The following is a 10996-nucleotide window of genomic DNA, read 5'->3' on the forward strand; positions in this document are numbered from 1 at the left end:
AGAGAGAGAGAGAGAGAGAGAGAGAGAGAGAGAGAGAGAGAGAGAGAGAGATCTACACTAAAAACTGCAAGAAGATACAAATAAATGAAAAGTTAACCCATGTTCATGGATTGGAAAGAATAAATATTATTAAAATGTCCACATTACCCAAAGCAATCATAGACAGATTCAATGCAATCCCTATCAAAATACTGATAACATTCTTTATAGAAGTAGAGAAAAACATCCTAAAATTTGAAAGAAATGACAAAAGGCACTGAATAGCCAGAAATACCAACAATAATCAATCTTGAATAAGAAGAACAAAGCTGGAGGCATCACACTATCTGGCATGAAAATAAACTACAAATCTGTATTAACAAAAACAGTATGGCAAGACATGTATGTGGCACATGCAGTAATCCCAGCTACTGGGAGGCTGAGGCAGGAGAATTACAAGTTTGAGGCAATCCTGGACAACTCAATGCAAAAGTGTCTCAAAAAATAATTTTGGGGGCCAGCGAGATAGCTCAGCAGACTAAGTGCCTGCTTAAGCAAGCACAAGGACTAAGTTCGATCCCTGGCACCCATGCCATGCTGGCCCTGAGCCCGAGCTGACTGAGCCAGCCACCGAGTCTAGGTGTGGTGGCGCACACCTGTAATCCCAAAGCTGGGGAGGCTGAAAACAGGAGGCTCACTACAAGTCTGAGCTGCATAGTGAGATCCTGTACCAAATACATAAGATAATAATAAATAAACTTTTTTTAAAGCTGAAGATGTAACTCAGTGGTACAGCTTAACATGTATGAGATCCTGGGCTCAGTCTCCAACACACATGCACAAGTATGAATCATGATACTGGCTTAAAATGCATAATTGTGCTAAAAATAGGCTAATGGAACAGAAAAGAGAACCTGGAAAGAAACCCACATGTATAAATAAACAGTGTTGGGAAACCCGGCCAGCCACATGCAGATGAGTGCAGTTAGACCCTTATCTCTCACCTTATCAAAAACAAAAACAAAAAAAAAAAAAAAACCCTCAACATGGATTCAAGTCTTAACATAAGACCTCAAACTATAAAACAGAGGGCAACATGAGGGTAAAGCTCCCCAACATCTGTCTAGGCAACGATTTTAGACCTAATCTTAAAACACAGGCTACAACAGCAAAAACGGACAAGTGAAATTACACAAGTAAGAAAGCCTCCCCACAGCAAAGGAAACAGTCAAGAGAGGGAGCAAAAAGCCTGCAGCAGACTCTGCAGAGTGAAGGGATGTCATCCCACGTCGGCAAGGAGCTCAGCGGACCTGAGAGCAAGAAAACAAATCACACTATCTGGAGACAGCCAAAGACCTAAGCAGGCATTTCTCAGAGGAAGACAGACAGATGGCTGTTGGGTGTATGCCACCGTCCAACACGGCTAATCGTCAGGGAAACGGAAGTCAAAACCACTACGAGCTGTCACTCACGCTGCTGGGCTGACCCAGGAAGACAAGATGACAGTGCTGCGGAGGAAAGGGAGCCCTCACCCTCTGCTGCTGGGAGTGTACATGAGGGCGGCCACTATGGAAAGCAGTGTGGAAGGAACCAGAAACATTCAAAGCTAGCACGTAATCCAGCGAGCTCTTTACTGGCCATATATCCATGGAAGAGGAAGCCAGTATGTCAAAAGGTATCTTAATGCCCATGTTACTGCATCATTATTCACATGCACCAACACATGGGTCCAACCTAGGTATAGAGCCATAGATGAATGGATAGAGAACGTGGTCTATACATACACAATGTACATGTAATGTATGTATATGTGTACGTATACATACACAATATTTAATAGGAGAGCTGGGCTCAGTGGAGCACACCTGTAAGCCCAGTGCTAGGGAGACTGAAGCAGAAGAATCACTGTGAGTTGAGGGCCAACCTGTACTACCTCATTAGTAAGTTCAAGGCCAGCCTGAACTACATAGCAAGAGCCTCTCTCAGCCATCAGAAGGGTGAAATCCTCCCACTTACAACAATATGGATGATCCTGCAGAACAGCACGGTAAGGGAAATAAATCAAGCACACAAGTTTGAATATCATGTGGTTTCTCTTATGAGAAACTCACCTTATAAGTCAAGAGCAAAATAAAAGATCGATAGTAAGAATCAGAGAGCTAGATCTTTGTCTAATGGGAGGAGATGAAGTGGTGGAAGGAGGGAAAGGAGACATGAAAAAGGATTAGGATGCATTGTGTGCATGTACCAACTCCCCAGAGGGAACTTCAACATTATCTACTACAAGTGTGTGCTAAGAAAGAAAGAAATTTTTTAAAAATTTTAAGACACACATGGGGGATACATAGTGGCAGAGCCCATGATTAGCACCTGCAAGGTTCTGGATTCAATCCCCACCCTGACCCCACACACACACGAAAAGAAAAGCCAAAGATGGCACTAGCTCACAGGACAGAGCAGAATGGCTCTCACCACAGGCTTGGGTGCTAGGAAAGAAGGTGAAGGGGAGGTAGTGGTCGAAAGATCTCTGGTCACAGTTAGACAGTGGGCACCGTGGCTTAGATCTACAACACTGCCAAGGCCTCAGAGTATTGAAGACTTAAATCCCAATGCAGCATGCCCAAGGTGGAGCTTTGGGAAAGTGACTGAGCCACAAGGGCTCCACGTTCCTCAGAGGTCACTGATGAGCTCCCACTTTGATGGCATCACGAGGACGTGACCAAAGTAGGAGGCGGGCAGGGGATCATGGGCACAACCTTGGGAGCTATGTCTGATCCCACCCTTCCTGTCCAGCCCTTTCGTCTCCCTGCTTCCTGGTCACCATGAGGTGAGCACTCACTTCCGTCATGCCCTTCCACCATGGCATTTCTGCCTGGCCGAGGCTTGCAGCAATGGTGGCAGCCACCATGGACTGACACCTCTGAATCCATGAGCCAGAATAAGCCTTCCCTCCTTTAAACTGTTTTCTCTCAGGTAATTTGGCACAGTGGTGGGAAGTTGGCTAATGCGGAAGGGGAGAAAAGTGCAGAACGGGCAAATAGGCATAGAGACAGAAAGCAGATGAATGGGGCCGGCCTGATAGCTCAGTGGACTAAAGCGCCTGCTTAGGCAGAGTGCAGCAGCTGGGATTTGATCCCTGCTGTGTTGTGCCAGCCCCACCCGCAGGGTGCATTGAGATGGAGATTGAGACTAGGTGTGGTGGTACGCGCCTGTAATCCCAGCACTTGGAAGGCTGAACACAGGAGGTTCACTATGAGTCTAATCTGTGTAATGAGACCCTGTCGACCCTGTAGACCCTGTCCTAAATACAGAGAGAAAAAAAAAAAAAAAGAAAGTAGATACATGATTCCCTGGGGCCAAGTGGCAAGGGGTTGGAGAAGACGGGGTGGAGAGAAATTGGAAATGACAGCTAAAAGTTCTGGAGTTCCTTTCTTGGGTGATGAGAATGTGCTAAAGTGATTGTGGTGACAGCTGCACAGCCCTATGAACATACAAAAACCATTGGAATGTACCCTTAGAATAAGTGAATTGTATGGTATGTGAGTTATATCTCAATAAAGCTATTTTTTTAAAACACAAAATGCCTAGTATTCAAACCACAACCATGAAGGATACAACAAACTGATCTCCGATTGGGTGGTAAAAAGCCAAACAGAAAATGTAGAGCAAAATATAAGCAAAATACAAGGAAAGGAAATGGAATTGATACCCCCAAGCCATAGAAAACAATCAAAAGTGGCACAGAAAGACAGAAAATATCTAACTTGGAAGAAAAGATAAGGTGAAGGCAGAGACCAGCACTTAATAGGAATGTATTAGCTGGGCTTGGTGGTGCACACCTGTAATCCTAGCACCTGGGAGGCTGAGGCAGGAGGATCACAAGTTCAAGATCAGTCTGGGCAACTTAGCCATTTAGAGAGACTCTTTCTCAAAATAAAAATAAGAAGAGGCTAGGGATGAAGCTCAGTGGAATGGGCATAGGTTCAAACCTCAGTGCCAGAGAGTGGAAGACATATATTCAATAAATACTAGAAGGTGCAAAGAAGAGGTGGCTAAAAAACATAAAATAAATAGTAATACACCTAAAGAAATAAAATTAAAGACCAAGAAATCTTTACAGAAAAAAAAACTGTACAGAACAGAATATACTCTTAAAATTTCCAACTTAAAAGAAAGTATTTGATAATCACAGATCAGACAATTGAAAGAAAGATTTTAAGTAACTGGGATGAAGCTAGTAGGTACAGAAATTATGAAAAGTAATTGGAATCTCTGAATTAGAGACATTAAAAATACAAGAGTAGATGTATTTTAAAATATTTAATAAGAGTGTGGTGGCACACACCTGTAATCCCAGCTGCATGGAGGCTGAGGCAGGAGTGTCAATGTGAAGTCAAGGCCAGCCTGGACTGTCTAAGAAAAAAAAAAAAAAAAACCTATAATAAAGTAAGAGGGCTGGGGGGGGAGGATCAGCATACAAAATCAATAACTTAATCCTGGGCCAAGGAGATAGCTCAGTAGAATAAGAGCTTGCCTGACAAGCACAAGGTCCTGAGTTCAATCCCTGGTACCACAAAAAAAAAAAAAAAACAAAAACAAAACAAACTTACTCCTCAGCCAATCACAAATTAGAAAGTGTAACAGAAATAAGAGAACCCACCAATGATAGCCATGCACACCTTTTTGTGTGTGTGTGTGTGTGGAACCGGGGATTGAACTCAGGCCCATGAGCTTGCCAGGCAAGCACTTATTCCACTGAGCTATCTCACCGGCCCCACATGCACACCTTTAAAAACACTCCGCAATAAGCGCAAGGCTTTGGGTCATCCAGCAGGCTCTCTTTCACTGCCCCAGCTCTCAAACCCGCAGTCTGGCTGGCTGCCCACGGTCTGGACGCACCCTGCCCCAGGGCCTTTGCACCGTCTGCCCCCTGCCCCACCGAGGTCCCAGCTACACCCCCTCCTCATGTCCTCGCTGCCCATACCTGCACCAGAGTCTGCAAAGGTTCTGTGTAAAAGGCCCCACTGGAATAGTTTAGATTTTGTGAGCCAAGAGACAAAGTTAAAACTACTACATAAACATGTAACAAAGAGAGAAAGCCAACGCCCACAAAACTTCTACTGATAAATTAAAAATAAAATAAAAACTACTTTTGTTAATCCAGGAGAAAAAAATAGAATTCTTCGGGTTGTGTTTTTTGTTTGTTTGTTTGTTTGCAGAACCAGGGATTGAATTCAGGTCCTTGCACTTGTCAGGCAAGCGCTTATTCTACTGAGCCATTTTCACGGCCCTCTTTTGGGGAGATAATATCAAAGTTAAGGTTCTCTGTCGCAAAATTGACTATGAACATTCTGTACAAACCGCTCTCAGTTAAGAGGCAGTGGAGCTCATTTCAATTTAGACCCAAATGTTACCTCCTCAGTGAGGTTCCCTTAGGGCACCCTGAACACTGTGTCCCCCGCATGCTGCCCTGCCTGTCATCCTGACCCCCTACTGTTCCTTGTAACACTTCCCATCATCTGACACGCTATGCATGAGGGCTAATCAAAGCATACGGGGTGTGTGTGTGTGTGTGTGTGTGTGTGAATTCTTAAATGTGTTACAGTAAAAGGCACCTTTCCATTAAGCCCCCTCACAGTCTTCCCCCTCGATTCAAACACACTGAACTTCCTGCCACTTTCTGAGGCAGTTCTCAAGTTCTCTTTTCTGAGTGTGTTTACAAAGTGTAAAGTGTGATCAAAAATATAGTGAATGCCACTGACAAGCACCATCCAACAGGAAGGCTTGTACAAACACAACCTTGTGTCTCTGTCCACCTTAGTCACCTGATCTGGCACCGTGAGATCCTTGATTCTTCCCACAGTCAAAATGACCATGAAAAATCAGTGTTTTAAATCAAATCAGGACCCTGAGGCAGCCACAACAGCACAACCAAAGACACTCAGGAAAGAGGACTCCAGAGCTGCTGCAGAAAGTGGCAAAGGTGATGGGATGAGTGTGCTCAAAGTGAGGACAGGATTTTGAGGAGGATTCACGAGAATGCATATTTTATTGCAAAAATTTTTTAAATGTGAGCACCCGCTGTATTTTTGGGTTCTTAGCTGTTTTTCTTGTCTGTAGGCTCCTCTCATTCTCCTGTGACCTTGACATGGCTGAGGACGTCATCTTGTCTACCTTGTTCAGTGCCATAGCCTGGCGCTGGGATACATCCGGGAAAGGTGGGCTGATGAGAGGAAGCATGGAGGAGACAAAACGTGGTACTCAAGTCCTGTCCGTGCCTAGCGCACCCTGGCATACACCAGGCACTCTGCGTTAGTCACTCTTACTCACCACGATTGCTGTTGGCAAGGCCCAGGCATCTGGAAGACACAGCCACCAGAAAGAAGGTCATCTTCCAGCCACAGATGTGTTCAGCCACCTGTCTCCCACTCCTGCCTGGCACTTGGGCTCTATCCTTCCTCTGGACCCTGTGTCCCCCTCTCCATCTTTGGCCTCAGTTACAGTGGTGGCACACACTGTGAAGGCTGAGGCTGGAGGATCTCGACTTCAGAGGCAGCTTGGACAATTTAATGAGACCTTCTGTCTGGCCAGCCCGAGGCCCCTCACTTCCACCCCATTTGTATTAAGAATGTTGATCTCCTCTCCCGTGGCACCCCCACTCGAGAAAGCCCTCCTCAGGCGACGCCCAGCTCCTGGGTGTCCCCATCCCTGGGCTGATCCTTCCTTGAGCGCTGTCACTGGAGGGTCATGGGAAAACCAGTCTGTCACTTCCCCTCCCCCACAACTTCCGCCTCTGCTGGCTCCCCTGCTCCCCAGCCTGGCTCCCCCGCTGCCCAGGGCCCTCTGCCTCCGCCCCTGAGGGCGCCCGTTGCCCTAGGCGCTTCCTTAGGGTCCACCATCTCTCCCCATGCCCGTCCTTCTCTAATCCCCACAAAACCCATCCAACATTAAGAAAACAGGCGACTCAGTTGGCTGAGACCCACGAGTCCCGGTGGGATCCAGAAGTCGGCAGCGGGGGAGCAGGGCATTCAAGGGGTCTTGGGAAATACCCGCGCAAGAGAGCACTCGCCCACCGCTAGGACCCCCTCCTCATTTTGCCCCTGCGCTGTGGGAGCTCCTGGGGGGAACCCGGCCCCGGGACAGAGCCCTCCTGGTAGGACCCTCTTGGATCCTGGATCCCTCCTCGAGCTTGGCCCCATCCCCGTACCCCCTCCTCCGACTGGGCCGCCGCTGTGGGGACCCGCAGGGGGCGCGAGAGGCCGCAGCGGTGTCGCCTCCGGAGCCGCATCTGGAGCGAGTTAGGCGCGAGCTCCGCGCGCCGGCGACTCGGTGTGAGCGCGGGCGGCTGCGGGCGTCCCGGCGCCTGTCCCTGCCATCCCCGCACTTTCTTCGCGGGGCGGGCATGGAGGAGGTGGCCGAGCGTGCACCTGGACTCTGCCCGGGTGAGTCAACCTGGTGCCACTTCCTCTACTGTTGGTCACGGTCTCAGCTCGCCTCACCCCCTAGAACCTCAGGAGATCACACCAGGGTATAGCTAGAGCGACGCACACAAACCACGCCGGGAGACATGAACACACGGGGCCATGCGGTGGAGGGGCAGCACGCTGCCTGGAATCCGCACCAGGAGGTCTGTGACAAAGTGGTGGCAGCCCTGGTTGGGGACATCTTAGGGCCCCAGCTGCTGGGCGTGGCCCTGAGGATATTCCCTGCAGGAAGGACCTGAGACCTCGTGGAGCAGGTGTCACTCCCCACCGCACTCCCACAGGCAGATGTGACCCAGGCACGCTGGAGATGCCAGGGATGGAAGCAGCCCTGGCCACCCAGCCACATGAGGACATGGATCCCGTCACATTTGCTGGCCTGCCCTGGTGTCCAAAGCATGTGTGACACAAGTGAAGGTGCCGAGCTTGTTAGGCGCTCTGAGCCATTGTGTCCTTACAGTGCGGCACAGAGCTCACCAAAATTGTAACTAGTTTCCATCCTTTGCGGCAGTCGCTATGGGGTCCCAGGTCACTGGGGCAAGCTGGGGAGGGTTTCTTTTAACTGAAATGACTACGTTTGCATAACCAGAGCTTCCAAATTACTTAGCAAAACATGTTTGCTTTTTAATTAACATGTGCTTGAAAAACAATGGTTTTAATTAAAGTGGGTGGGGTGCAGAAGAGACGGGAGAATATTTCTAGCTCCTCCAAGTTCTGGGCCAGACTTCTTAAAAATGAACTGGGAGCCTTGCCCTGGCTTGCAGAGCTGGGGAGGGGTCCCTGGGGGACCTACGGACAGTCGTGCTGTCCTGAGTTCTTCCAGCCCTCACAGAACAGCTCATCACCCACCCATTCCTGTTTCCTAGGCCACTTGGGACGGGTGGTCCTTGAGAAACAGCTTGATCAATCTGTTTGCTTGTTTCCTTTTCCTTTCATTCTTTGAGACAGGGTCTCACTGTATCGCTCAGGCTGGTCTTGAACTCACTAATGCAGCCCAGGCTGACCTCAAACCCTCCTGCTTCAGCCTCCCAAGTGCTGTGATTACAGGTGTACAGCACCATACCCAGTCATGCCTCCTACTTTCTTGGTATCTTTTTTTAGATACCACACATTAGGGGTTTTTTGTTGTTTTGGTTTTTTGTTTGTTTGTTTTTGTATTTTGTGCAGGCTCTCACTATGCAGTTCAGACGCATTGTGGTCCTCCTGTTTTCAGCCTCCCCAGCACTGGGATTACAGGTGTACACCACCACTCCCTGACTCAGTCACCAGCTCAGTGTACCTGGGGGTGGGGTCAGCACGGCATATGGTGCCAGGGATCGAACCCCAACCCTTGCACTTGCCTGAGCAGGTTCCTAGTCCAATGAGCTATCTCGCTGGCCCTGATACCACACACTAGGGAGAGCACATGACATTTGTCTTTCTGAGTCTGCTTTACTTTGCTCAATATGAGGGGAGGGAGTTGGCCTGGAGATGGCCTGGGGTCAGCTGGGAAGGGCAACGAAGCAGAATGTGGAAAGACCTAGTTGCAAGGTTTCCTGGGGAGGCAGAGACAGGAGGCAGGCAGGGGATGCCCTCTAAAGCCCTCACCTGCCACCAAGCCCTGTGCAGCAGGGGGCCAGGACATCAGGTGGAAGGAAGGGTGGCCCCACATAGAGGAGTCATGAACTGGCCAGAGGAAGGGGTGAGTATGCCAAGACTAGAAGCAGGGGTGTGGGACTTAGTTTTGCCTTTAGCCCAGTAGGGTAGGGGGCACCCCCCAGTGCCCAGTAGATGCTTATGAGCCAGCTATGGTGATGCACACCTGTAATCCCAGCACTCTGGGAAGCTGAGGCAGGAGGATCACGAGGTGGAACCCTGATACTGTCTCAAAATAAAAAATTCAAAGGGGCTGAGGATATAGCTCAGCGTGAAGGCCCTGGGTTCAGTCCTCAGCGCTGTTAAATAAAGAACTAGCTGGCTGTAAGTGGAAGGGGGGAGAAGGCGGGTCTTTTGGTCTGCTACGCCTCCCACCCTTTCCTGTCCTGTTGGGGTGCAGCCAGGGTCAGGCATCCATGCGGGGCTGGGGCAGCACCCACTGCTTTTCCTGGGAAGAACCCAGGACCCTGTTTCTCATTAGGGGCTCCTTGCTCCCCAGCCCACACCCCCACATGAAACGGGCCTCCCGGGCTTAATGCACGAAGCCCAGCTGGGTGGGAGGCCCGCGGGCCAGGGCGGGCTGCGGGGGTTATTTTTTCCCCTGAGCTCAGACATTCCTGGCTTTATTATTCTCCACATTTCAAAGCAGCTGTCACCTCCCCCTCCCCAGCCATCCCCCAGCCCAAAGCCCTGCCAGGGCGCAGACAGGCCCAGCACCTCCAGGCCAACACAGCAGCAGGGAAACTGAGGCCAGGAGATGGCCAATCTGTGCCTGAATTTCTCCCCCTTGCCACACACCCCGTCTCCCTACTGCCACACATCCCCTTGCCCTTCCGCATCTCTCTGGTCTGCTTTCCACACAGGGACCTCCATGGCTCGTTCACAATGCACAGCCAGCTTTGGGCAGGCAGAGGACAATTTTCAGAGTCCCTCCTCACTCAGGGTCCTAGCACACTGAGTCTGAGAAACAGCTCTGAGGACCCCACTGCAGAAAGCTGGGGTGTAGGGCCCAGGGCAGATGTCTATCTTTTATCAGTTGCAGTGCACTCTGCCTCAGAAAGGGGTGAGATCCCTGTCACTAGGGGCATTCAAGCAAGCCGTAGTTTTATATCTGAGGCCCCTTGTTGCCTGGCAAAGTTTGCACATGGCAAAGTCCAGCTTGGAGACAGGGGACCCACAGTAGGAGAACATCAGGGCTCCCCCCTCGTGCACTCAGGGCACCTGGGCAGGTCTGTAAGCCCTGGCCCTGCACGGTCAAATGACATGGATCCCAGCCAGGGTGGGTGTCCCATGGTCTGGCATCTGACAGATGTGGGACACCAGGTACTGACCATGGAGACAAGGGTTCCCTTCCCAGCCCCTGAAAACACTGGAGGTAGAGGTAGCCTGCCTGAGCGGTGCTGGGATGAGAGCTAACAGAGGCAGGAGTCATGCAGCACCCTCTGCCTTCTCTCAGCCCAGGGCACCAGCCACCTCTCGTGGACTGGACTCCCCTCAGCAAAGTAGCCTTCTCTCCATGGCTGCCATCAACACCACCATGCCTGCCCCTACCTCTGTGCTGTGACCAGAGCTCCCCAACTCCAGCCTCGGGCCCCGAGGTGGCAACAAGCATAGCATTCTGTGGTCCAAGGATGCTAACACTCTCGGGGGCCCAGACAGTCCACAACAGGGCTCTCGTCCCAGTGCCCCACCCACTGGGCCCCAACCTCACCGTGCCTGCCGAGTCCTGCTCCATCTTATTTGCAGGGCCAGGAGGCCTTGTTAGTCATCACAGTGGAGTCTAGTAGGCACCAGGTAGCTATGGGACAAAAAGATGGATGGATGGATGGATGGATGGATGGATGGATGGATGGATGGATAAGTGAATAGATGGATGGTGGATGGATGGATGGATGGATGGA

This window comes from Octodon degus, unplaced genomic scaffold (genome assembly GCF_000260255.1).
Source record: "Octodon degus isolate 3935 unplaced genomic scaffold, OctDeg1.0 scaffold00126, whole genome shotgun sequence".
In the NCBI taxonomy this organism is placed as follows: Eukaryota; Metazoa; Chordata; class Mammalia; order Rodentia; family Octodontidae; genus Octodon; species Octodon degus.